Source organism: Cupressus sempervirens, chromosome 8 (genome assembly GCF_028749045.1).
Source record: "Cupressus sempervirens isolate cs-2001-9-10 chromosome 8, ASM2874904v1, whole genome shotgun sequence".
NCBI lineage: Eukaryota > Viridiplantae > Streptophyta > Pinopsida > Cupressales > Cupressaceae > Cupressus > Cupressus sempervirens.
The window spans coordinates 164446720-164472808 of NC_143125.1; the positions used below are offsets into that span (position 1 = coordinate 164446720).

The window sequence follows — 26089 nt, forward strand, 5'->3', positions numbered from 1 at the left end:
TGATTTTTGATGACATTGGTCTTGAATTACTTGTTCTACCTACATATTTTCTTTAATCCAAACCAAACACAAGTCTCATAAGGAAAACTGGCCAACAACAACCCTTCTCCTACACTTCATTTTTTCATTTTTTACAAGAAAATTAATTAATTTTCAATTAGTTTGGTGCAAGTTATCTTTGATACATGAATAAGTACATGATTTTAAGGATGTTCCTAGTTTGCAATTTATTCAAAAAAACACTTAGCAAAGAATTACAAAAAGAAAAGAATACACAATTCTACCTTTACTTTCTTTCTATCAACTTTTGTATTATCATTATGGAAGATGTGTTAGATTTTCTCACCCACAAGTTTATTTATCCATTTCAAGTACTCTCAGTATTTCTATCTAATGTTCTTGATATTTTTCAATCTAAGGATGAGATGAAAAATTTGGTACGTAAGATGGTTTAGATTGGTGTTATCTTAGATAATGCCCTATTCATGACAATTTAGAATTATAATATCTGGTTAGGGAATGTGTTCATAGGGGGGTTCTTCTCAAAGATAATGTCCCTGAGAGAAATGCATATGATGTTGTTTATGATACTATTAAGCATGCAATACAAGTTTGATATTTTTTTTTCCTATGACTCATACTAATGGAAGCTTCCTTGTTTTATGTGACATTGAGAATCATCACAAATGGGATATAATAAATTCCTATGGAAACAAAGTGAGAAATAGAATGAAAGATTTTCTAACAATAGTATAAAGAGGTGTAACTCTATTTGAAAGAAATTTTTGGTAAGATGCTACACAATTCTTCAACGAATCATAATTTAATTTCTATGTTTCATTATTAGTTTTACTTTCCACTATTATTTACATATGAAAATGATTATTTCATTTTCTTTTGGAAGGAAATTTTTGTGTTAAGAACCCTACATAAATTGTTCATTTGTTTATATTCACCATCCTAATGAAGGGGTTTTTGAATAATCAAATTAAAAACTTATGAAACTATCTTGTAAGAATAAATGAAATTTTTCTTTGTACTTCCATACATAAAAGAGTATGGGTGTGTCTAACAAAAAAATGTGAAATCAGAGTGAGACACATGGTCATGTTAGTTTGTATATGGAAAATACTTGATGATCATTGATAGAAAGATATTATGGATTGTTTATATGAATAGGTGTGTGCAATCATAGACATACAATTGTATATGTATTCAATTAGTAAAAAAATATTGAAAAGGAAAGAAGGGTGGATGTCAACGGAGTGATTTTTCCCCTATGACACTAATTATGTCTTCTAAAGGGTAATGATGGAAGCCTTCATAAACTCTTTAGATGTTGGTATGTGAGAAATTGTAGTCACAAAATACATTGAACCAAAAAGGATACCCACATATCCTTATGGATAAGACCAAGTATGAACTTGATAAAGGAGCCTTTTTTTTTAAAATAAAAAAGAAAGCCTCCATCCTTTTCTATTTAAAAAAAAAAAAATCAAAACCTACTATTTTCATTGAAAACCTTTACTGATGAAAATATTTTTTAAAATAAGAAAATGGTAGACTAAAATTATTCATCCTTCAGTGAAAACTACCTATTATGACATGTTGTGTGAGTTTTATGGTGAAAATTGTACAATTGATGCCATGTGCACTAGTTTTGCTCCTTCTTGAAAATTCTACCTTCATCATTACATCCTATATCCACCATTCTTATATATCATAATATAATTTCAGTCCCTACCATGGTTTGTCATTACTTCATAATAAATAACCTTACACTTCATTGAAATTTCCTTAAAATATATAAATATTATAAAATATGTTTAAAAATATGACTTACAAAAAACCAATGTTGAGCTTAACAAATGATCAATCAACTAAAAAAATTGTCAAGCAAGCCTATAGGATAACTGATTCGAATGCTAAGAAAAACTATTAATATTTGTGAAATATCATTTTTCTTATACAAGATATATCCATCATTCATTTGTCTTATACATTATGAATCCTCCAAACTAGATGCCACATACAATCATTGTTGAATTATTAAGAATACTAAACTTTCTCAATAGATCTACATAAATGTTGACTTGTTTGTCCTAGTGAATCATATATGTTCTTTGATTTTATCAAGTTAGTGACCAACTTTATATGCTACTTGATGATGAGCCATGATGGTGCATAATTTCATGATTGGTGTTTACTGGAATGTTCAGTTGCTAGGTTCTCAAGTATTCTCCAAGATATATTTGAACTCAAGATATCACCAATTGCGGATTGTGGAAAGTGACATTCATAAGACCACATTCTATAAAAGGTATGGCTACTACAAGTTCACAGTGGTACCATCTGGTCTTACAAATGCCCTGGCTATATTCATGAGCCTTATGAATGGGGTGTTTTTTACATTTCTAGACAAGTTTGTAGTAGTGTTCTTTGATGATATATTGATATATTCACAAAATGAGAATGGCCATGAAGGACACTTGAGGCAAGTATTATAATGCTCAAGGTAAAATTAGCTATATGATAGTTTTTCCAAGTGTGACTTCTTCAGGAAGAAAGTGCATTATTTAGGTCATGTGATGTCAAGAGATGGAATTGCAGTGGATCCATTCAAGATCCAGGTCATCATGAATTGGCCAGAATTGACTAATGTTTTAGAACTTAGGAGCTTCATGGGATTAGCAGGGTATTATAGGCAATTCGTGGTAGGATTTTCTAGACTAGCTCATCCCATCACCTCCCTTTAGAGGAAAGGGCAGAAGTTTGAATGAATAGACAATTTTCAGAGGGCCTTTCAAGAACTCAAGAGGGCACTCACTAGTGCACCAATCCTACCAGTGCCTGATCCTTCATCAAATTTTGTAGTATGCACAGATGCTTCACTGGATGGTATTGGAGCCATTCTCATGCAGAATGGTCATGTCATAGCATATGAGTCTAGGAAAATCAAGACTCATGAGATCAACTATCCCACCCATGATTTGGAGCTTGCAATAGTAGTTCATGCCTTCACAAGATGGTGCCACTTTCTTCTAGGACATCACTTTGAGCTTCATTCAGATCACCAAAGTTTGCAGTATATTTTCACATTACCAAATTTGAATGCCCAATAGAGAATATGGATGGAGTTCTTATGTGAGTATGATTTTGATGTACATTACATTAAGGGAAGGGAGAATATAGTCGCAAATACCTTGAGTAGGAGATTTCACAAGATATCTTCTATGATTACTGAGAGAGATTTGAAAGAGCACATATTGCACCACCTTGTCAGAGATGTAATTTATACAAAAGTTTGTCAGTTAGTCCACTCATAGAGGCACCTAGAAGGAAGATTTTCTAATTTTTCATTGGGTCTAGATGGACTACTGTGCCATGAAGGGTTCATCTATGTATTATACTTGGGTGACTTACCTGAGCTCATCATTTTGGAGGCTCACAAAGAACCCTATGCAACACACTTAGGTGTCAAGAAACTTCATGCATATTTAAGGAAGCTATATCATTGGCCAGGAATGAGAATACAAATAACCAACATCATGACTTAATGCCTAGAGTGTCAGAGAGTTAAGGCAGAGCATGAACATCCAGGTGGACTCTTGCAGCCACATGGGATATTCTAGTGGAAGTGGGACACTATCTCCATGGATATCATTGTTGGTCTTCCAATGTCTTCTTACCATCATGATGCCATCATGGTGATGGTGGACACTTTGACTAAAGTTTACCACTTCTCACCTGTCCAATCTACCTTTATAGCACCCACAATGGTACAAGTTGTCTTGTGAGACATTGTTAGACTCCATGGTATTCCTCGTAAGATAATATCAGATAGAGACTCCTTATTTACCTCCTTATTTTGGAGGGAATTCCAAACATCACTAGGTACCAAGCTCAACTTTAGCATAGCCTAACATCCTTAGATAGATGGGAAAATAGAGAGAGTTAACCAAATTCTAGAGGATATGTTGTGGATGTATGTGATGGACCACTAGTCCAAGTTGGAAGAGTACCTCCATCTTGCATAATTTGCATATAACAACGAGCATCACACTTCCATAGGCATGCCATCCTATCAAGCCTTGTATGGTAGGCCTTGTAGGATGCCCCTAAGCTAGGATAGGATTGAATATAGGATATCCATAAGGCCGCAGTTAGTCAAGAACATGGAGTAGTAGGTAGTATTGATTAGATAACACCTTAGAGAAGCCCAAGATAGAGAGAAGAAATATGTAGATGCGAAGAGGGTGGATAGAGAGTACATGGTTGGTGAGAAATTATTTCTAAGAGTGTGACAACATAAGAGCCCAATCCATTTTGGAAAAGGCTATAAATTAGCACCTTGATTTGTGGGTCCCTTTGAGATTTTGGAGCAGATAGGACTAGTTGCTTATCGATTAGCCCTGCCACCTAGCTTGTTGTGCATTCATGGTGTATTTGATATATCTATATTAAGGAAGTATATTTATGGTGAGTCTCACATCATATATTGGGGTGCTTTGCAGGTGGATTCAGACGGATAGATAGCATTGGAGCCCATTGGCATTTTAGCTCGACGAACCCTCACATTTCAAGGTAGAGAGCTAGACAAGGTTAGGGTCTAGTGGGATTGTTATGATGAGGTCATGACTTCATTAGAAGATGCATTGCAAATAAAGACTTAGTACCCATATCTTTTTTATGAAATCTAGGAGGAAGTCAATGCCTAAGGGAGAATGATGTGAAGCCTCACCCCAATCCATAATAGCATAGATTTTGTTTTACATTTTGATATTCGAGACTTTGATATTTTGGCAGCTATTTGAGACTTAGATGGATAGTGGATTATTTTATCTATTGATTTTGATACTTCAGTATTTTTTTACATTATGATATGCACTAAGAACATGATATTGTGTATGATATGATCAAACACATTGGATGCATTTTTATGACATGATGTTATTAGATTATAATGCGATGCAAAATGTTAAATTGAATATGATGATTTACGATATGCAGATGGATGTTAAATTTATTATGATGGTATATGATATGTAGAACTAATATTCTAGGGTAAAAGCTCAAACCTATGTCACCTTTTATAAAGAAACATGATATCAAAATGTGACAGTTCAACGTTAATGATAAAAAAATGGTATTTGTGTTTAAAATATGAAGATGATGTAAACTGATGAAATGTGTAGAATTGTATGAATTTTATGCCTATAATTTTAATAATTTTTTTGACTAAGAATTTTTTCATTTTATTTTATTTTGAAGTCCCTTTTTTAACTATGAAAAATATAGGATGTAGTTCTCGTTAAACAAGTATGTGCAAATCATCTTTTTTTGTTCTGATTTGAAAATATTTTATAGATGACATGTATAGCTAGTGAACAAAAAAAGAAACAATTATTTTTGATGTATATTTTCTTTGTTATAAGTACTCAAGTTCGACCTTGTTAGAATCCAACAATTTTTTCCTCCCATCAAAACTTCCCTATCAAATCTATACCTTCTTGAAAAAAAATTACATATTTGTGAAGAGGATTCTCTCCTCTAGTGATAAATATAATTTTTTTATTTTTTTGATATGATTTACTATTTTTTTTCATTTTTTGAGAGAGCATCTTTTGAAATTTTGAAATATCGACTTATAATATTTTGAGATTATAACATATTATAACTAGTCAAAACACTCAAAAATTTATATATTGATGATATTGAATCTGAGATCTATAAAATGGTATTTTTAGTTTTTGAAAAAAATTAAGTTTTGATAGAGAAATGATATTTGACCAAAACAAGTTTTTGTATCACAAATGGTGACATAAATCTGTGCTTTTACCCTCTAACACCTTGTGTAATGCCCCACCAAGGGATCCAAAGAATTAACCTAAAGTTTCACTAAGTTTGGTGGCATTTTTTTTTAAACATGAAAGTAAAACCATTCATAACCTAGTAGTGAAAGCAATAACATAATTCAACTGAAAGTAAACATAAACATACATAATAGGTTACATTCTTCATAGATCCCTTAACGTTGAATCACATCAAAATTAACTAATACTGATTCTAGCTAATTCCATCTAACATCACACATAAAATAATAATAAAAAGTCCAGTGTTCATACATTACATTCTTGATTGCTCGATCATCCATTGTACATGCCACAGCGTATGAAAGGCTTAAAAGAATATACATATATGAAATAAAGTACATCATCATCCTATTTTAATCCATGATGCAAATGCTATAAAGTAAATGAAACCACATGTAATATATGATGCATCATCATAGAAAATATAAACATCCATCATAAAGTATAACCATGTTTCACAAACATAACTAACTAAGTGCACGGTTCCTCCCAACTGTAAATTGCATCATTAGACTATCGTGGGCCCTAGCCATCCCTCTGTGCATAACATCCCAAATCACTAAAGAGATCATCGGTATTATCATAGTAGGGATGTCACTTCTAAACAATACTACAACATATGCATAAAGAGATCTAACATGCAAGAATAAAGCATAAGATGATCCTACAAAGTAGATAACATCATCTATCACATGCTAATCATCAATATAAAGAAACATATCATTCAATAACATCCATCATAAGATCCAAGAACATAATGAAGATAAATGCCAACAAGGAATGCTCCAGCCATGGTGACTACTGATGGATCTCCAAATGGTAAGAGTAAAGAAGCACTACCACCCGACCGTGTGGGACCTAAATGGTCCACTCCCACCGCGCTGGGGAGATAGTCTCAAGTCCCAAATAGGATAACACAAATACTCTATTAAATCTAGGAATCCTAAAATTATACAAACTCAAAGGTTCCAACACAAACTGACATCTAATCCCAGAGGCACCACAAAGACATGTATGAAACCTACTATGTAAGTGGGAAAGTGTCATCGCATGGATCACGCTAGAGTTACCCTGGTAGTCTCTCAATAGACCCCGACCCCCTACTGATCCCTATGCGGCCACTAGTATCCTCTCATACTGACGAGGCATACTATAGAATGCAAGGTCACAACCAAGCATTCTCTCTACTCCCATCCTAGTCTGTACAGGCACTCGAGGCATGGGCGAGAACATACAATTATCTTATTAGGTTCATTTAATCCCCATTTAGTGTAAATGTTTTCACTTATTAAAACAACTTACAATGAGTTACCCTGGCAGCCACTTAGGGCCCCGACCCCCATTGCAAGCCACTTCCTGACACTACAAGTAGATAACCAACCCTAGGCTCATGGAATCATAAATCACAAAATCACCTCTATCCTATACAAGTGACTGAAAAAATACCAAAAGATAATCTACAATAAGAACATCAAATCTCCATGAGCAACTGAAAAACATCCATTGATAATCATGACCACAACAATTCTCTATTGGAAACTGAAGGTATCAATGATAATCACAATATCCATCAGTCCTCAACAAGCAACCATAAGGAATCTCAAAATAAATCACAATATCCATTGGTTCTCAACAAGCAATCAAGAAGGCATCTCAAGGCAAATAATATTGATCGAAGACTCCAAAATGGTCGAGTCAAAACATGTCACAACATGACAACATCAAGAAATAAATCAACACTTCAATCCCATCATGGTGACTAGGAAGTAGTCCAAGAATAATTGATCGATGACTCAAAAAAGGTTAAGTCAAGTGTCTCAAATACATACACCTCAACTTTACACAAGAAGATTGATGAGCATCAATGAACAGTAAATACAAACATCTCATAGAGCATGCCATCACATTACCGTGGTTGGGTTTAAAAGATCAAGATCAAAAGACATCATCATGACATCACAATCATAACCCTCAAGCCTCTGGTAACAACCTAAGACTGGTCAACAATCTAGTCAACCCAAACCCAAAAGAAGAAGCATAGAGAAAACACAATGCAAGCACATGTTTTGGTTTGCTAAAATCACATAGTTGAATAAAATGTGGAGGTCTCAGTTTTTGTTTCCAAATACATTCCAAGTGTATAAAGTTCTTCATTTAATCTACAAGTCAACCCATCAATCCCCTTGATTATGATATAGAACAATTCTCTAGATAATTATTTACTTATTAAATAATTCACTTTGTTTTACTTAAATCAATGTTATTAATGATTAGATAAAACTTCCTTGTCTCTAAGAAGTGTTTCCCCTTATTCAAATTATTAGGATAAGGCTTATCAACTTTCAATTAAATGAAATCAATTAAAACTTCATTGTATAAACTAATTATCAATTAAATTTAATTAATTCTAGTATTAATTAAATTAATTAACAATTACATAACTATGTTAACGAGTCAATGGATAATAGTCGATTAATAATTTAGCAATAATTTCTTAAGTTAAAAATCAACCACTTTCTAATCCATTAATATTCAAATTAAAAATCTAATAATAACTTGTTAATAAATACTAACAAGTTAAATTTAAAACAAATTTATTAATAAATCTACAAAATGAGATTCATTATTTTTAATGAATTTAATATCTCTTTTCGACCTAACAATAATTAGCAAATTATCAATAATTCATATTTAACAGTTATCAACATTTAACATTTATAAAGTAACAATGTTAAAGTCAAACACTAGATATATATATATATATATATATATATATATATATATATATATATATATATATATATATATATATATATATATATATATATTATAATTATTATAAAATCACATATTTAATATTATGAAAAGCTATTAATAAACGAATTGCATCATATTATAAAATGATGTATATTTAAAAGTAACGTCTCTGCAATTTAAAGCATGGTGCAGGCTTTAAAGCCGTTGCCAACATTATATACGGCCATGCCGTGTGGTTCTCCAAACACACTCCCTAAGCTTCTAGGAGTGCCTGAATATAAAGAACTCTTAGGAAGCACCTAGAATGTCTCTAGAAACAACCAGAAGGTGTTGACAACTAAGCATGAGTCTTTTCCAACCTTCTAGATGAGTCACAAGGTTGTAGACACCATGTGCTTAATTTGCATGCTAACTCCTGTGTTGTTGACATATGTGCAATCAAGAGGTGTGTTTACTCCTAGGTAGACTTATAAATTTTATTTTAATTCTTTTATTATTTCTATTATTATTATTTATTTATTATTTTATTATTAATTTTATTATTCCTTTTAATTTTAATTTCTTTTATTTAATTCTTTTTCTCAATTAATTCCCCATTTAAATAATTAAAATCAAAATATCTAAAGATCATGATATTATATTAAATCTTCCAAAATAATTAAATTATTAATTAAATCTTTTAATTTAAGACTTAATTAATAAAAAATTCACCATAGACCTCCAAGATAAAATATGAAAACCCATCATAGAACAATCTATACAAAATTAGTCTGAAGGGTTAAAATCATGAATTATGTCATTCGACACATTCGGAGGGTAAAATATCTCGGATACTGGTCCTACCTTTCTAGGACAAAAAGGTTTAAGGGTTTAGGATTTGGACTTGAGAATTTATCTCCCCTCTCTTACCATTGAGATAGTGCGATACGATATGCTCATCCTGGCAATTCAGGGAAGTCGATACCTAGTACCTGCAACCTACATAAAATCCATGCATGCACAAGCACAATATATATATATATATATATATATATATATATATATATATATATATATATATATATATATATATATATATATATATATATATATATATATATATATATATATATATATATATATATATATATATATATATATATAAGCTAAGCTAAACAGGCAATGGAAGGAAGTGGTGCATTGTGTAGATCCCGACTAGCAGGTGACTAAGACTCCCTTCCTTAACGAAATCATAAATGCCATACAATAAGAGAACAAACACGCACACCATACACATGCAAGTATGGGGTAAGTGTCCATTAGAAAACACATGTAATAATAAATCATCTGACTAATCATTATAAATAACTGAAAATAATGTAATAATCATCATGCATACATGAACTATAAAGTACCAAGTAATCTCATCATATAATAAACTGAATCTAAAACAATATATGATAATCTCAAAATAATATTACTAATAATCATCAACATAAAACTAGCCCTAAAAGAGTTCGACAATGATAACAAAAATGCGACCTAGGGGTAGGCACTACACCTTGGATGATTTAATTGAATGATTAGGAAAGAGAATTTAATTTGAATTATGTTAATATGGATGTTGTTATATATATGTTTTATATGACCCCCTTGGACTACTAATGCTTGAGTTTAATGTCCAAGAAGTGGAACCATGGAAATTCTTTGGGGGAAAAATCTTCCAAACCTTTGTGAACACAATTTAACCAAGGTGAATCTTTGGAAGATTCAAAAGCCTCATTGTGAAAGTATTTTGCTTTGTAAATGTAAGTGTTCTTATATGTGGAAATGTTAATAATAAAGATGCATTAGGGACATGTCATGGTGAAGTGTAATGTATTTTAATGTGTCACTTGACACTTGTAATTGTCTATGTGTTGATGAAATGTCACCTAGAGTGTTGGTCATAAGGTTACTTAATCTTAATCTTTTTCTTTTCTTCCACTAAATGTTTAAGTACACCCACTTGGGAGAGAGTGTTAGGATGGGTCACACTCATATTGATTTTCGAATTCAAACTTGTCAAGGATTTTAGGGGGCCTAAATGTGACCCTAAAGTGTCATTTTATTGAAAATCATCCACCCATAGGATAGTATATCAAGTTAGGGACCTAATTTTGACTAGGTGAGTGCCTAAATAGCCTAGGGGGGCCCTTTACCCATGCATTCTTCCATCAATTCGAATTTGGAGTTGTCACATGTTCTTTATCCCATGTTCACAATAAGTCAAATATAGAAACTTTAGAGGAGACAAGTTTGTAAGGGGAAGTAGCTAGGTGCCTTTGCTAAAATAGTTAGTGGGAAGGCCTTATTAGAGAGTCTTGGACAAATTAGTGGGTTGTTCACCCACTCTCTAAGTTTAGAGATAGTTAGGTTTTGGAGGGAGATTAAGGGAGCTCTACTACAACTATAATTGCTTTTACCTTGGACCAAGGTTGGTATTTCAAACCATTTTTCATTTTCTTTCTTTTGGTATTGCAAAATAAATATACAAGTATGGAGAATTTGTCAATGGAGCATGCATTGTATAATGAATCTTTGCATTGTGGATTTTGGTATTGTGTTGTGACAAATGTGAATGTGTATTGTGTTCTTGAAGATTACTTGGTTTTCCTTCTTGATTTCCTTGTTTGGATTTGAATGTTGAATGTGATCATGGTTGTTAAGGCTTCACTCACCCTTGGGAGGGAATAGAAGCCTTGGGTGAGGGGATTATTTGGGCTCAACATTGTAGTTGAGAAAATTTACCTCATAATGGGGAGTTGTTTTCTTTCATGGAGTATGGGATCCATTGAAGCCATATACCTTTATTGTTTTGAGATATAAAAGGGGTTTTGTGAGTAAGAAGGAAGATATTATTATGATGCCCTAGAGAGGCAAAATGCAATTGCAATATGATGTTTATGTTTGGTTATGGCATCTCCTCTTTGAAGAGCCCACTTTTACCCAGTGGTGAATCAATGTGTAAGCCATGAGAGAGATTTTTTGTGTGTTGTGTTCATGTAGTGGCAAGTGGTGTATGTGTTAACCTATTTGGATCTTGTTTCCCCTGTTCAGTGGGTGGCTTCATAGAAGTCTAGGTTGAGAGGTGAGCCTCCATGGTTCCTAGTTTGTGGGTGTATGTAGGTTTTGTAAAGATGGATTCCTTGTAGGTATTAGGGTTTTACCCTTGAAAAATTTGAAGAAAACCAAGTGTGTAAAGAGAGATAAATGTTTTTATGTCATCTCTAATGTATTGTGATATCAAGCTCCCATGTTAATTTCATTATGGTGTAAAAAGGAATTGTTATTATTGTATATTGTTGAAAAGGTGTTAGGATAGATTTATAAGTTGTAATTGTAAGGAAATAATCTTTGTAATTCTTTATATTATGTGATTGATGTAATATGAGAATTCATGTAAATGAAACAATTCTCCTTATAATTCTATTACTGTAAACATTTCATAGTGGTTGCAAATTTTCTTCTTGAAATAGTTGATTTAATTCAATACATAAAAGGTTCTAGTGTAAATGTATATGCTATGAATTCATTATAATGGAAGGAAGATACCATAACTAATAGTCCATTCTATGTGTATGAAAATTAGTCTATTTTGCTTTCCAAGTCCTAATAAATCCATAGGTTAGGTAACATCGTTACATTGTCAAAACATATTCATTTAAAATACCATTGTAGGATAGGAAGGGGAATAGCTTGAGAATGAATACATAGTTCAAAACCCATAAGGGGACAAGCCTGTAGGTGCACATTAAGCCTTAGGAAAATGTATGGGAAAGAAAAATAATTCCCTCCCCTAGATTATAAAGCATTAATATAATCAATAGAATATGCCCTAGAATCTAGTACATTAAATATTAATAGGATAATATATATCCTAAGGGAAAAGAACTTTAATAACAACAAATACCTTTTTATAAATATTGCAAAAGAAGACTCATGAGTCATGTGACTCACATGACACCATCATACCAATAAATTTTTTTAAAAAAATAACACCAAAATAACAAAATAAAATAAATAAATAAAAAGTTCTAACTAATCATCATATCAAATCAAGGAAGAATTTAATGAGGGGACCTATCATTTCCTAGACCCCACTCCTTCCCCATTCACCTAAGGTAGCCTCCTTCCCACACATGCATCATGTTAAACAAAAAGTATAGAGAAAACTTTAAGTATGGTGACCTTTCTTGGCACCTTAACCCATAAATACCTTGGGACATGGGATGGAATTAACCGTTTGACATGGTGTAAGACCAATCACTTCCCTAGGTGCCTACCAAGATGAATACATGCAAAGTTTTGTTTAAATCTACTTTTTCCCCAACTAAAACGCGCCTAGGAATGAGGAAATTATGCATTTGGGAGAGAAGGGAAAGTACATGGGTGTTGGGAAATGTTCCATGTTAGCCCTTTTCCTTGTGAAATGTTCCATGAAATTTTTACCATAACATTAGTGGAAGAAGGTTAAGAGGGAATGTGACTACATGATCTAGAAATGTGACTTGGGGTGGGGGGGAAGCAGAGTTTTGTAATAATAAATAAAATAGGATGGGACTTGAGTAGTATAGGTTAGGTGGAATATTTTGGCATGGGAATGTGATGTTGAACTTAAGCAAATAAATTTATGTTTAGGGGTTATCTAATTAATAATGTATGCTATTAAATGGATTAATTTGGAATACACTTTATTAATAGAATTTATTTAAGAGGTTATAAAGTAACTATGTTATACATTAATAACCTTGTAGGAATAGACATTGGATTATAGGATTAATATAGAAATTGTAAAGTAACTGATTTAGATACAAGTATTAGTGAAAGGTTAAGTATATGTCATGATAATCATTAAAGTAGTATTTAAAAAAAAAAAAGGGAAGATAGGTAAGATAGAGCAATTAAGTCTGTTATGGATAGTTAGTGTCTTTTCATATGGATTAATAATTATGGTAGTAATTAGTGAGTTTTGTTTAAGATTAAGGCAAGGTAGGTTAATGGGGGCATGTGATTTTGATTAAATGGATAAACTAGATTATGAAGGTTAGCAATGATGGACTTCAAATTGTATGTCTTTTCTGACATGGCATATTAATTCAAAATTAATTTAATACATTGTCTTACTCTTTTATATGGGATATTGGTGCTATTCGATAATTTATAAATAAATAAAAAATCACATAAAAAGTCAATAAATACTTTTAAACCAAAATCAGATAAATAAACAAATAATTAAAAATACCTAAGTAGTAGTGTAACAAAGTGATCAATGTTGAAGAAGGGTAAGGTGTAAGAAGTTCATTACGGGGACACACACACACACACACACACACATATATATATATATATATATGCAAATAAATGGAAATGGATGATAAATGGGAAAGATATGTATGTGGTAGAACAACTTGTAGTCGAAACATTTAGGACAATTATAAAACATCTTCGTGTTGGCAAAACTTAGAACCATTGCAACTATATTAATACAAATATTGAACTTCACTTGCATATATGGAGTTTCTTAATTGGAATGTAGAAGGTGAAAGGTGTATAACCATAACATCCTTATAACTTAGTTTTGCAATCAATGATAAACAACCAGATGACTTCTCATAAAAAACTTGAAATCCATATTTTGAATGAAACAAATTTTGTTACATCTACTAACCTTATCATATCCAAAATTCAGTGGTCGAATTAATCAATTTCCAACACCCTTGAGAAAATATATAAATTGTTATCTATACAACTCACCATTTAGTAGAACATTCGTAACAAGTATAGACTAATACATAAAATCTATAATACACCAAAAAAAATGATTGTATTTTGCCTCACAAATTTAGGGCATGACATAATTAATTGTCTTATTATATGATTATCTAATGATTTTATCCACTTACTAAAAAGAAAAAGTTTCCATCATCTTATTTTGTCTACCTATTTCCTTCTCATTCTTTCTATATATTCAATTCATGATCACATCTGTGGCTATTAATTTTATCATATATTTAATCCTCTTTTATTTATTTTGAGAGAACATGTTCTCATACATATCCTTTTGAAGGAATATAATTCTTGCTTATATTTTCCACCATTGGGGCATCATTCCTTTATTCATTTTCCTCTTTCTTCTTTGAACAATGGGATAATTTGCATTGTTTCAAAGGGGCTCATAAAAAGTACAAACCTAAAAATATGCACACTTAATGAAGTAAATTTTTTTGTTTATAATAATTTTAAATCATCATCTCCTTTATTAGGAAAATAAATATTTATGACTTTTTAATTAATTTGTAGCCATTTGTCACTATTATTTAAAAAGATAAATATAGTTTAATTATATAATTTCTATCACCTATCTTTCTACTATTACTTAAATCGATACTTTTATTATATAATTAGTACATTATCTTTTTTTTTCTCTCACACCTCCCAATGTGTCCAATTTTAATGCATCTTACAATTTATTACCCAAAGACACCAAATCTTGTGTACCACTTAATCTCAACCTTTCATTCAAATTAACATCTTAGTCATTATGAAAATACTCAATTTGGTCTATCGTATCAACTTTGTAACTTTATCGCTCAACTTTGAATGTGAATTTTGAATTTGTTTGATGGAAGGCCTTGAGCCTCTAGATCTGCCTCCTTGCTCGGACCTGCAACTCATGCTTGTGGTTTGTAGGGATTTGGAGGACAAGTTAGATGGTTGTGGGACCATTGGGGTCAAGGGGATTGCTGACACTGCTGCTTTGGATAGTGGAGGCCCTACTAGTTGTCCCTTGAAGGGTGGTCATAAGCTGGCAGATGAAACCCTTTCAGGTTGGAAGAACACGCTTTTTGGCCCCTCGAAGACTAAGGTCCAAACGGAGGATCCCAAGATTTCCCATGGTCAAGATGGCCCTGTGATCTCCCTCCTAGATTATTTTGTGGACAATGTCACTTCTAGTCTTAAACTATGTGTTGTTGGCAGATTTGTGGCATTTCGACCTACAATCGAGATGATGCATAAATGGGTCAGTCAGAAATGGAAGCTTAGGGGTAGTGTTGGTGTCTCTGTGATGCCTAGTGGTCTATTTTGTTTTAAGTTCACCTCAGAGGAGGATATCAACCTCATTCTCTCTAGTACTTGGTATTATGGGAATCATTGTCTTGCCTTAACAAAATGGCATCTGGGATTTGATGCAAGTGCAAAGTTGAACAAAATTGCCCTAATTTGGGTTAGATTACCTGGTCTACCCCTAGAATTTTGGGATGATAAGATCCTAAGGTGGGTGGGGAATTCTTTTGGTCATTTTGTCATGATGGACAAGGTGACTATGCAAAAAACACAGCTGGTTTATGCAAGGTTATGTGTGAATGTAGCCTTGAATCGTGCACTCCATACTATGGTTACACTAAAAAGTAAATGGGGAGAGAAAGTCCAGCCTATATAATATAAGAATGCGGGCCTATTCTACCAAAAATGTGGTCACTTTGGACATCTTATTATGGATTGAAAGGTCCAAATGCAGAAGGAAAAATAGGAGGGCTCTCCAGGGATTGTGATGGAAACATTGGGAGAATCTTCTGATGCCTCAAAATAGGTCATAGAGATTCATTCTATGGAGATTCCTCCAGTTCTTTCCACCTCAAACAAAAATGGCCCTAGGAAGGGGAAATCTTTGGAGGAAAAAGAAAAAATGGACGAATACGCCTTTAAAGGGAGTTAGAGGAACTCATGGGTTCACCCATGGGGGAGCTTGGGGATGGGACGCTACTAGAGGAAGGTGAAATTAAGATTTCCCACCCTCTTCTTGGCTCCCTAGCAATTTCAATAGGTGACAGTTAGCAGGATATTATGGCTGCAGGAGGAGATACTCAAGAGAGAGTGTGTACCCCATTAACAATGGTTAAAGCTTCCCCAAAGGAGATCGCAACAAAAGTGATGGAAAGCATAGATAAGGCTAATAAGGAGCTTAGCCCTAGCTCATTACATGATAAGGATAATGGGGAATGGGAGGTTTAGAAAAAGAAGAGGAGGGAGGGGGGGGACTAGATGTAGGAGCCTATAGGATAGCTGGAAGACCTTCTAGTAGAGCAACCGGGACAAAGCAAGCAGCAAGGGATGTGGCTAGTGGTCAGCAACTTACACTGGAGACAGTTACTAGAGGTAAGAAATGAAATTCCTCTCTTGGAATTTGAGGGGGTTAAATAACCCCCAAAAGCAATATTCTCTAAAACAATACATATTTCAAGAAAAAGTTGACTATGTTTTAATACAAGAAAGTAAACTATCTACTGCTAGTTTTGATAAAATAGTTAGTCATATTTTCTAGGTGTTGAGTATCTACATAGGGATGCTAATGGTGCCTTAGGGGGTATTGTTGCTATGTGGAATCCAAACTCCATGAAGGGAACTGAGGTTTGGAAGGATGAATTTTTTATATTTATTGATTTCTATTCTAGCACTCATTGTTGGGGGTTGAACAATATATATGCTTCTAATAGCAAAATAGGAAGGAAGGAAACATATGATAAATTGGCTCAGATTACTGAAATTATGAAGGATAAACAAATGATGTGTATAGGAGATTTTAATACCCTCTTATATCATTCAGAGAAATTGGGTGGAAACAAGGACTGCCCAAAAAGCTTGCAAGACCTTAATGAATTTATGAGTAGAATGGATTTTATAGATGTGGAACTAAGAGGGAACCCATATACTTGGACTAACAATAGAAAGGGAAAGGACCTTATCTAGGTTAGATTGGATAGGTTATTGGTGACAGGGAACTGGAATAGACTTTGGAACTCTCACCTCGAGAATCTTACTAGAACTGCTTCAAATCATTCCCCTATAATCTTCCTATGGGAGGATGGATTGAAAAGTGGGTTGAAACCTTTTAGATATGAAATAATGTGGTAGTCTCACCTAGAATTTAAAGAGAGAGTTCAAGACTAGTGGAAATAAGGATAGATGGTACTGCGATGTACAGACTGACCCAAAAACTTGACAACATTAGGAGGAATGTGAAGAGTTGGGCTACTTAGTCCAAGTTGGATAATATTACTTGTTAGATTTGGGACCAAGTTGGATACTATTACTTGTCAAATTTGGGACCAAGGGTTGACCTGTAATCTGAGTAAAGTTGAGTCCTCATCTCTTAAGGGACTTGAAGAGTGGGAGCTTTGGGAGGAGATTTTGTGGAAGCATAAATCTCATGTTGATTAGCTTCAGGAGGGAGATAGGAACACTACTTTCTTTCATAACTCGATCAAGGCTCAGAGGTAGGGGAACTCTATCTCCTCTCTTATCTCAATTGAAGCAGCTTGAATCTCTTCCTATGAAAAAATTTCTAGGGAAGTTGTCAATTATTTTTCTAATTTTTTTACTAGGGAGGATTTAATTGCTAGGACCAAGGAGCGGGCCATCTTGGATTGTATTCCACACCTAGTCTCTACTGAGATGAATTCGGCCCTCTTAAGTCTTATCTTGTTAGCTAAATTAGAGAAAGTTGTGTTTACTATGAAAAAAGATAAGTCCTCTAGCCCATATGGATTTTCAATTGAGTTTTTTCAAGAATTATAGGAAATAATAGAGTTTAATCTCCTAGATGTTGTTTAGGAATCACATAGAAACAAACAGATGTTGAAGTCTTTGAATTCTACTTTCTTGGTTCTCATAACTAAGATGGAGGGGGCTAATCGATTGGTTCAATTTAGGCCTATAGCATTATGTAATGTTGTTGATAAGATCATCACTAAATTGATTGTTGAGAAACTCAAACCACTTCTCGGTTCTTTGATCTTTACTGAACAAGGAGGTTTTGTTGGAGGAAGATAAAATTTTAATGGGGTTGTGATAGCAATGGAGGATATTCACTCTATGGCTACCTCTAAGGAGAAAGCTATGTTCATTAAGCTTCACATGGCTAAAGCTTATAATCAGGTGATTTGGAAGTTCTTACAAAAAAGTCTTTTGGGTTTTGGTTTAGATGAGGAGTGGGTGAATTGGGTTCTTAGCTGTGTCATCTCATCCTTCTTCTCAATTCTCATTAATGGAGGGCCTTCATAATTGTTTTGTGCTTCTCAGGACTTCAGCAAGGGGACCCATTATCTCCCTATTTATTTAGTATCATGTCAGAGGGTCTTGGAAGATTTATAAAATCTCAAGTGAGGCAGGGTCTTATCCAATGTTGGAGTTGGAATAATAATCTTCCTTCTGACGCTCTTCTTCAGTTTGTGAATGAAACTAGGTTGTTGGGCATTGCTAGAATCAGTGAGGCAGTGAATTTTAGGATAGCTTTGGATATCTATTTGAAAGCCTTAGGTCAAAGTATTAATGATTATAAGTCTTCCATTTATTTCTTTAGTACTCGTTGGCTTATTCAAAGTAGGATTGCTAGGATTCTTAGATTTCAAATTGGTTCCCTTCCTTTGATGTACCATGGGATTCCTTTGGCCTCGGGATCTCATCATAGAGGCTACTGGTAGGGGATTTTGGATAAATTCTAGAGTAAGGTTATTCACTGGACTTATAGATGGTTATCTTCTGCTAGGAGAGTGGTTCTCCTAAAGACTGTGATGCAATCTCTCCCCATCTATAGGTGTTGTTTTCAGGTCCCCCCATCCAACTTTGTGAGGGATTTTGATGGTTTATCTCGACAATTCCTTTAGTCTGGAAACCTTCTATCCTTGAAGTGAAGTTTAGTCAAGTGGAATTCTGTGTGTAGGCCAAAGCATACTAGGGGCCTTGGTCTTAGATTGATGGATCTTGTTATCACAGTTTTGGCTTCCAAGTTGTACTAGCAATGGTGCAACAATTAGGATCAGGATTGGGCTAAGATTCTTGCCCACAAGTATCTTCCTGGTGCTGATTGCCTTGATGTGCCACAACTTACTTTGGTGGGTAAAGGCTCTTGTATTTGGGATACTCTTAAGAAGGGTGCTCAACTTATTAAGGAGGGTCTCTTTTGGATTTGTAATAGAGGCTCTGATGGTTTGTTTTGTCAAGACTCTTGGGATGGCCACCCTCCCATTCTTTCTAGCTTCCCCTAGCTTCAACCTCTTTGCCATATTTTTACTAATGCTGGATGGTTTAAGGTGGAGCATTTTAAGACTATCAAGTGTATGGATCATGTGGAGATGACTTGCTAGAAGGCCCCCTAGGAGTGGCCCATGGGTGGCTCTGATGAGGATCATGTTGTTCTTACTAAAGATTTGGAGAGTAGGTTTTGTAACTCCCTTAATGTGAGGGATGCTTTAGCTTGGAGTCCTAGCCCAAAAGGTAAATTTATTGTTGCTCAAGGCTATGCTATACTTGAAAAAAACTTACATGGTCTAGCTAAGGTGCACTACTAGAAGAAGGTTTGGAATAAATTTTCTTCGCTGGAATGTAATTTTTTCTTATTATTGTTGGCTCAGAAGAAATGCCTCACTTGGGAGAATCTTCACAAACGAGGTTTTCAAGGACCTTTTGTTGGTTTCCTTTGTCCGAACAATGAGGAATGTACCTCCCACTTCTTTTTTCTTTGCCCTTTTTCTAGAGAGATATGACATAGATGGTGGGAGGTTTGGTGCCATGGTTGTATTCATGCTACCTCCCTAATTAATTTTTGGGAAAGTTGGGCAAACCTCCTATGAAGACTTCCTTCCTATAGGTAGCCTAGACGATTGGGCTGATTTTCATTCCTATAACCTTTGGCTAGAGAAGAACCACATAATTTTTTGTGACTCCAAATTAGGAAGTTTTCAATTGTGGAAGATGATTCTTAGTATGTTTCAAGAGACTATTTCTACAAAGTGTGATATGTTTGAAAGTATTGATCCTAGTGATCATGCTATTGTGAGGAATTTGAACCTAGGTGATAGTAGATGGGGATGCATTCTTGGAAAAAGACCTCACCATGTCAAGCAATGGGTTTGTCAAAATGGGAGGTGGACACCTCCCCCAACTGGGATCTTGAAGATTAATACAAACGCACCTTGGACATGCTAGTATTGGAGGTATAAGTAGAGGTAATGATGATGGTGCAGTTTTTCTCTTCTCTATTTACAAAGGTCAACACTCTAATAATATAATGAAGGCCCTTTCTATTAAGATTGTTGTTGAGAGAGGATGTTTTTTAGGTTGGAAGAGGATCATCTATCATTCTGATTCTTAGATTGTTGTGAATATATTGAAAAACTAGAGCTTGGAGGATGTTAGTTGGCAACTAGCCTCTTTAGTCAGACAAACTCTAAGTCTATGTACTTGCTTGGACTTTGTCTCCTTTTGTCATATCCCTAGAGAATGGAATCAAGTGGCTGATTATTTGGAGAAGTGGGCTTCATAGAATGTGGATGGTTGGGATATTAGTGGAAGGGATGAGTTACCTTCTGAATATCATGGGACCATTGAGCAGTTGTTATTGGAAGACGAGAATATGTAGTTTTGTTGTGGGCCTTAGGCCTTTGCTCTGTATTTTGGATTTGATTGAATATATTTTTACCCCTTTATTTTTAAAACCTATTTCAATCCAACTTATATACTAATATACTACTAGCCTACAAGACTAGGTAGCAAAAAAAAATGACTCAACAAATAAAATAAAGAAAAATAAAGGCATAATGAAAACATATGGTTGCAAATGCAAACCCTGTCTAAAAATGATAAGGTGGAAGTGTTATAAATGAAGGAATGAGCTAGAAGCTTGATATGTTATTAGTGCACTTAGAAACAAGGTCCTCCCACTTTAAAAAGCAATAACTAATCAATATTTCTTAGAGGTTGGTTGAATACAAAGTGCAAAAATGAACAATAAAACACCCTTATATAAGTGTGGGATCAAGTGATGCTAGCACATTTTAGTGATCTAGTCACTTTGTAGGTCTATACAAGTTGTGGCTCTTTAGGCTATGAAGGTCAAGCGTTTGTGGTCATCATGTTACCATGACACATGTGATTCCCCAATGAAAAGAGGGGTTTCATAAATTGGGCTTGTGAGCATGAAGACGTTAAATTCCCATCAGCAAAAGGCTAAAAAGATAAAAGGGAAAAAATTTCAAGGCCAAAACCAAAAAGGGGTTCTCCATTCTCTTAAGTAACCATGTGGGATTTGAGTTGTGAAGGATAACAATATTATTAATGATTTGATTTTGCTTCTGGATTTGATTGTGTGATTTTTTTGTCATCATGGGAGTGTGATCTGGAATGTTGATTACAAAAAAACATACAAAATCAAATCACTACAAATGGATTGTTAAAATATGATATTATTAAAAAATATTATTGTTAGGTCTGAAAAATCAATTTGACTACAATAACTATCTAAATTGAGATGACATTATAAATGTATTAACTCCTAATAATTAGGATATGTGAAATTCAAACATCTAGCATATTGTTGATAATAGAAAAAATGCAAGAATTTTTTTGACATCAGGGAGTTAGGAGCTCTATTATATAGATTTTCTTAATATGTTTTTCTTCACAATTCACACATAATTGAACATTAAGAATTAATAATATTTGTATTATTTTTAAAATTCTTAACTAAAATGTATAAAGATATTTGGTATATACTGATAACTTATCAAGTGATTTCATATAATTTATTTTTATATTGAATAATATTGCACTTTTTATAACAAATAAACATTTTTATAATTCAATCTTTGTCAAAGATTTAGATGTGAGCGACCCAAAAGATTTTGAGTATCAACTGGAATGAAAAGAACATGTGTAATGCAATTAATTAAGAAATGACAGTCACTTTAATAAACCCATATTTCTATTTTTGTAAGGTGAATATTCATTCCACAAAGTCCGTCTATTCATTTTTATAAGAATCTGGTTTAGTGGGTGTACAATATCCTGGTTTATTGGTGCTGATGCCATAACTTGACAGTCCACTCACAAAGACATATTAATTGATTTGATATGGACATGGGCGTAAAAACAATTAGTAAAATTTATTTGGCTGTTTCCTTTGCACGCGTATAATTTGATAATTAAATATTTATAATGGGTGGTGATAAATGCAATGGAAAGTTCAATTTTCAGTACGAAGATGCGTCGTGTTGTCCACATTGAATGGTAGATAATTCAGCAGCTGTCAAAATACATCAATTTTCTAGTCATCCCACTAAATCATATGAAAACTTTCTTCTATACTTTGTACGGTTCCGTGAGTTTTGCCATTCTATAAATGATTAAAAGCCGATTGGCTTTTTAAGGTAGCAGGAATAATTCATGAAGTTGATGAGATTGGGTTGAAATTCAATAAATTATTGCTTCTTTTTACAGTGATGGTTGGTTTAGAATTGGGTTTCCAAGGTATGATCATTATAAACTGAACTACTCTCATGTGGGTGATTTATATTTTTGCAGAGACGTATAGTTTTTGATTTAGTAAGCATGTATCATATTTTGCAGGAGCATCAATGATGTTCTACAACAGTGTTTATGGGCTGCCTTGTTCAAATGGCAGAAAAAATGGCAGTCCAAAAGTTAGAGGTAATTATATATTGCGCAAGGAAATTGAGTTTTTAGGGTTTATTGTAAATGATATATTTTTCAGATTAGTTTAGGTGAGATTTTTTTTATGGATGTTATTTCTTTCTTAGCTTTCTTCAAATTTAGTAGTTGATCATTAGGATCTAAAATATTGGCTCAAAAAATCTCACACAATCTAATTCAAATAGTATATCAATATTTCACAGTTCAAGTGAATGAAAGGTTTTGGATGTGACCGTGTATATCTTTTTAATCCATATTTTAGATCGTATTCTATAATCTATAATCTATCATTGAGATAATAAAGTAGAGAGAATTTATATTCTCTGAATGAATTGCTTTGGGGAAACAAGCAAATTATACTCTTAATTCTTTGAAAGTTGAGATAAATAATGTATCTTTGTGTATTGCATCTATGTACTCTACTTTTAAGCTTATGGAAATATATGGGATGACTGTTTTGAGATTGTCAGTTTTGATCATGAGGTTATCACTTTGATGGCATGGATCTGATTTCGCTTTATTCATTTACTCTTTATGTCATATTTCATGTTCATTCTGATGATAGATTACTGAGTGTAATTCGAAATGTTGACGCATAAATATTTAGACAATGAAAATCAAATTCAGAAACAACTTTGCAGACAATCTGATAGATTGACGAAGTCTACTTGCTTTTGTTAATTTGTTAAATTGTTTGTTGTTTAGATAAATTATGATATTGTCATAAAATTTAGGTGTAAATTTTTATTCAATCTCATCATCCTATGAGTGGTAGTTTACAGGAACCTGTCTCTCATGAAACTAATTGATATTTGAAACATTCATTATTATCTCTGACTATTGTTCTAAAGATTTGTTAAAAATATCATATCAAGAGATAACTAGTGCACTATGTTTCCTTCAACAAGTGGAATTGCTTTTAACCAATAGCTAGTGCACTATATTTCCTTTAAAAAGACTTGTTTGACAAATTTGTACTGAAGATTATTTGCATGGTATTGTCATAACAAATCAGGAAGCTTGGGCTGGATCTTTTGTGGCCACAGTGATCCATTTCAAGCTGGCTCTGGAAATTACACAAGTTTCAATATGTCCGGCAAAACACAAGTCTCTGTAGAAATGACTGTTCCATTGCAATCCTACTTGCTGAAAAGAGACACAGTGGAAGGTCTTCTTCAGAAGAAATTTTATTGAAAAATATCAAATTACATATAATAGAGAGTCCCTCCCTAAAGACTTCTGTGATAGAAGAATAACTTTCTTCTTCAGTGAACCTGGACAGTTTACATGTTTTCTTTATAATAAAATCTAAAAACATCATGTAGATGATGTTGGGGTATCTTTTCCTGTGTTTTATATGTACGTACGGTAACATGTTCATTTTGTGGAGGTTTCATCCAATGAGTTGGTTGCATAAAGGTTGCATAGAGGAAGATGTGACAGGAGTTTGTTGTATTATAGAAGTGAAATTAGTGTTTTATTGAATGGTTAATATGCTTATTTATAAGCATGGTTTTAAACAGATATGTATTGGTCAAGGATAAATATATAAGAAACAATATAAATTGTTATGGTCTTTAGCGGAAGTACATTATTTGGAATATAAGTTTTAATACTTATTATAATACAATGGTAAATGAATTACTATTTATATCAAAATTGGTTATAAGATCTGTTATATATAATAATTAAAATTATATAGTTTTATGTTTTATCATTAAGCAATGCATATGGTTCTTATTCTAAATATCATAATTGCTTGAACTTATAACTTAATGTTTGACTTTCTATAAAATACAATAGTTTTAAACGACCAACATTATATCATTTTGAATTTTAAGGTATGCCACTGAGCTAGCAATTATGAAAGTAATAGAATGGTATGAAATTTATTCTTTCAAAATAAAAATTATGTTCATATTTATAGGTAGTAATAAAATAGTTTAACCATTAAGAAAAAAAGGTTCACAAATTATATACAATTAAATTGATCCAATCAAATATTAACATACTACCATCCCTTCTAATTTGATCTAGTTATAGTCAATGAAACATTTTCTTCATCCAATCATGTAAGATTGAAAAGTAGTATTTGATGAAACTTAGTTTGTTTGAAAGATTCGAGAATCATTTGAAGCCATACTATAGACTATAGATGCATAAGGAAATTTGATGTTGAGTTTCCATCTTCCAAGTCACTAGAAGAACCTTGATCTAAAAATCTAATTAAAGTGAAATGTGTTATATTGGTCTATTGGAGCTTGTAGTTTCAAGCTCACATTAGATATAAAGAACTCTTTTGGTTGCTAATGGAAGATTTTTTCTATGTTGGATCTAAAAATAAGCCTACCAAAAAAAAGATGCATGTCTATGTATCTATTGCATAAATCAAACTACTTGTAACCATTTAGTTGCATCAACCATTGTTATAAATTTACTTTTTGTGAGTTTCATTTTTTTCTTATAGGAATAATATGTGGTTTATAACTTGACAAACCAAATTTTACGAAATTTTACAAGTACAATTTTTTTGGGCAAAGAAGATATACACAATTTTTTATCACATGAATACACAAATAGTAGTAAATGTTTAGCACTTGTCATTAAAACTCTTTCATTAATTTTTTTTTCACAATTTTAATATATTTTTCTATTGCGTATATAGTTTTTCATTTAATTCTTTAATTTTTCATGGATTTCATTTTCAAAGTACTTGAAAGATTTGATGTTGATATGAGGGTGCCTTAATGAATGAATGTGTGACTAATGTCCATCATTTCTATCTTGGTCAATCATGTCCGCAATGTGTTTTTTGGTGTCATTATAAGAGGTATCAAGAAAGGCAAGTTGTTTATTATTTTGGAAGAAGTTCTATTGATAAATTTCATGTGAATAATAAATGAGCATAAAATTCTTAGGATGTGTCTTGCTTCTACACTGCCACCCATTGT

General features: G+C 33.0%; 1 long non-coding RNA gene across 1 annotated transcript; it reads left to right on the plus strand.

Annotated features, from left to right (window-relative positions):
* Nucleotides 1-23017: 23017 nt before the first annotated feature.
* On the plus strand, nt 23018-24708 carry LOC149542073 (uncharacterized). Its single transcript, XR_016355176.1, has 2 exons — nt 23018-23135; nt 24154-24708. It is a non-coding gene; the product is annotated as an uncharacterized LOC149542073 (long non-coding RNA).
* Nucleotides 24709-26089: the final 1381 nt, after the last annotated feature.